The sequence below is a fragment of the Bufo gargarizans genome, chromosome 8, assembly GCF_014858855.1.
Source record: "Bufo gargarizans isolate SCDJY-AF-19 chromosome 8, ASM1485885v1, whole genome shotgun sequence".
NCBI classification, from domain to species: Eukaryota; Metazoa; Chordata; class Amphibia; order Anura; family Bufonidae; genus Bufo; species Bufo gargarizans.
Window position 1 is genome coordinate 102,855,629 of NC_058087.1, and position 4,006 is coordinate 102,859,634.

Here is a 4,006-nt window from a genome sequence, read left to right on the forward strand (position 1 = left end):
GCTTCACGTCACCCAACATTGGAACAGTCCATTGGCATATATTTAGGCCCCGGCACCCAGACAGAGGAGAGGTTTATTCAACTTTGGGTAGCCTCGCAATATAATGGTAAAATGAAAATAAAAATAGGATTGAATGAGGAAGTGCCCTGGAGTACAATAATATATGGTTAAGGGGAGGTAGTTAATGTCTAATCTGCACAAGGGATGGACAGGTCCTGTGGGATCCATGCCTGGTTCATTTTTATGAACGTCAGCTTGTCCACATTGGCTGTAGACAGGCGGCTGCGTTTGTCTGTAATGACGCCCCCTGCCGTGCTGAATACACGTTCAGACAAAACGCTGGCCGCCAGGCAGGCCAGCACCTCCAAGGCATAGAAGGCTAGCTCTGACACGTGGACAATTTAGAGACCCAGAAGTTGAATGGGGCCGAACCATCAGTCAGTACGTGGAGGGGTGTGCACACGTACTGTTCCACCATGTTAATGAAATGTTGCCTCCTGCTAACACGTTGCGTATCAGGTGGTGGTGCAGCTGTGGCGTGTTGATAAAAGTTTTCCACATCTCTGCCATGCTAACCCTGCCCTCAGAGGAGCTGGCCGTGACACAGCTGCCTTGGCGACCTCTTGCTCCTCCTCTGCCTTGGCCTTGGGCTTCCACTTGTTCCCCTGTGACATTTGGGAATGCTCTCAGTAGCGCGTCTACCAACGTGCGCTTGTACTCGCGCATCTTCCTATCACGCTCCAGTGCAGGAAGTAAAGTGGGCACATTGTCTTTGTACCGTGGATCCAGCAGGGTGGCAACCCAGTAGTCCGCACAGGTTAAAATGTGGGCAACTCTGCTGTCGTTGCGCAGGCACTGCAGCATGTAGTCGCTCATGTGTGCCAGGCTGCCCAGGGGTAAGGACAAGCTGTCCTCTGTGGGAGGCGTATCGTCATCGTCCTGCCTTTCCCCCCAGCCACGCACCAGTGATGGGCCTGAGCTGCGTTGGGTGCCACCCCGCTGTGACCATGCTTCATCCTCATCCTCCTCCACATCCTCATCCTCATCCTCATCATCCTCCAGTAGTGGGCCCTGGCTGGCCACACTTGTACCTGGCCTCTGCTGTTGCAAAAAAACTCCCTCTGAGTCACTTCGAAGAGACTGGCCTGAAAGTGCTAAAAATGACCACTCTTCTTCTTCCTCCTCCTCCTGGGCCACCTCCTCTTCCATCATCGCCCTAAGTGTTTTCTCAAGGAGACATAGAAGTGGTATTGTAACGCTGATAACGGCGTCATCGCCACTGGCCATGTTGGTGGAGTACTCGAAACAGCGCAACAGGGCACACAGGTCTCGCATGGAGGCCCAGTCATTGGTGGTGAAGTGGTGCTGTTCCGCAGTGCGACTGACCCGTGCGTGCTGCAGCTGAAACTCCACTATGGCCTGCTGCTGCTCGCCCAGTCTGTCCAGCAGGTGCAAGGTGGAGTTCCACCTGGTGGGCACGTCGCATATGAGGCGGTGAGCGGGAAGGCCGAAGTTACGCTGTAGCGCAGACAGGCGAGCAGCGGCAGGATGTGAACGCCGGAAGCGCGAACAGACGGCCCGCACTTTATGCAGCAGCTCTGACATGTCGGGGTAGTTGTGAATGAACCTCTGCACCACCAAATTCAGCACATGCGCCAGGCAAGGGATGTGCGCCAAACCGGCTAGTCCCAGAGCTGCAACGAGATTTCGCCCATTATCGCACACCACCAGACCGGGCTTGAGGCTCACCGGCAGCAACCACTCGTCGGTCTGTTGTTCTATACCACGCCACAACTGCTGTGCGGTGTGGGGCCTGTCCCCCAAACATATGAGTTTCAGAATGGCCTGCTGACGTTTACCCCGGGCTTTGCTGAAGTTGGTGGTGAAGGTGTGTGGCTGACTGGATGAGCAGGTGGAAGAAGGAGGAGGAGGAAGCCGAGAAGGAGGAGGTGGCAACAGGAGGCAAAGAATGTTGCCCTGCGATCCTTGGCAGCGGAAGGACGTGCGGCAAACAGCTCTCCGCCTGGGGCCCAGCTGCCACTACATTTACCCAGTGTGCAGTTAGGGAGATATAGCGTCCCCGGCCGTGCTTACTGGTCCACGTATCTGTGGTTAGGTGGACCTTGCTACAGATGGCGTTGCGTAGTGCACACTTGATTTTATCGGATACTTTGTTGTGCAGGGAAGGCACGGCTCTCTTGGAGAAGTAGTGGCGGCTGGGAACAACATACTGTGGGACAGCAAGCGACATGAGCTGTTTGAAGCTGTCTGTGTCCACCAGCCTAAATTACAGCATTTCATAGGCCAGTAATTTAGAAATGCTGGCATTCAGGGCCAGGGATCGAGGGTGGCTAGGTGGGAATTTACGCTTTCTCTCAAATGTTTGTGAGATGGAGAGCTGAACGCTGCCGTGTGACATGGTTGAGATGCTTGGTGACGGAGGTGGTGGTGGTACATCCCCTGTTTGCTGGGCGGCCGGTGCCAACGTTCCTCCAGAGGCGGAGGAAGAGGCCGAGGCGGCAGCAGCAGAAGAGGCCGAGGCGGCAGCAGCAGAAGAGGTAGCAGGGGGAGCCTGAGTGACTTCCTTGTTTTTAAGGTGTTTACTCCACTGCAGTTCATGCTTTGCATGCAGGTGCCTGGTCATGCAGGTTGTGCTAAGGTTCAGAACGTTAAGGGGTTGTGTCTTTTTATCATTTACATTAGACTTATTCTTTTTGTTTTGTTTCACTGGATTAATATTTCCCGATCCAGCTTTGCTAAGTAGGGCATCACTAGGGCCACATCTAGGCTTAGGTACGGGGGCAGGGTGTCTCCACCACTAGGGGACATCCCTGTGCTGCAGGACATAGTTCCGTAGGGTCGTCTAGGGAGAGAATTTTTCCCACAGACTTACCCATTATCATCCCCGTTACTATAGTGATTTATTATTGTACCACCTATCTATAATAGGAGGTTTTTTGTTTGCATTTTTATATCAGAGCATCTGAGTGTATCGATCACTCTTGCTCATACCCACTTATTAATAAAGGTATCAAGTTTCCTAATTAAGCACGTCAATTCTCAATTTTCTTCAGAACGTTAATGCCTCGCTTCAGGCTCTGATGGCACAGCGTGCAAACCACTCGGGTCTTGTCGTCAGCACATTGTTTGAAGAAGTGCCATGCCAGGGAACTCCTTGAAGCTGCCTTTGGGGTGCTCGGTCCCAGATGGCGGCAGTCAGTAGCAGGCGGAGTCTCTTGGCGGCGGGTGTTCTGCTTTTGCCCACTGCTCCCTCTTTTGCTACGCTGTTGGCTCGGTCTCACCACTGCCTCTTCCTCCGAACTGTGAAAGTCAGTGGCACGACCTTCATTCCATGTGGGGTCTAGGACCTCATCGTCCCCTGCATCGTCTTCCACCCAGTCTTGATCCCTGACCTCCTGTTCAGTCTGCACACTGCAGAAAGACGCAGCAGTTGGCACCTGTGTTTCGTCATCAGAGACTTGCTGAGGTGGTATTCCCATGTCCTCATCATCAGGAAACATAAGTGGTTGTGCGTCAGTGCAGTCTATGTCTTCCACCGCTGGGGAAGGGCTAGGTGGATGCCCTTGGGAAACCCTGCCAGCAGAGTCTTCAAACAGCATAAGAGACTGCTGCATAACTTGAGGCTCAGACAGTTTCCCTGATATGCATGGGGGTGATGTGACAGACTGATGGGGTTGGTTTTCAGGCGCCATCTGTGCGCTTTCTGCAGAAGACTGGGTGGGAGATAATGTGAACGTGCTGGATCCACTGTCGGCCACCCAATTGACTAATGCCTGTACCTGCTCAGGCCTTACCATCCTTAGAACGGCATTGGGCCCCACCATATATCGCTGTAAATTCTGGCGGCTACTGGGACCTGAGGTAGTTGGTACACTAGGACGTGTGGATGTGGCAGAACGGCCACATCCTCTCCCAGCACCAGAGGGTCCACTAACACCACCACGACCATGTCCACGTCCGCGTCCCTTACTAGATGTTTTCCTCA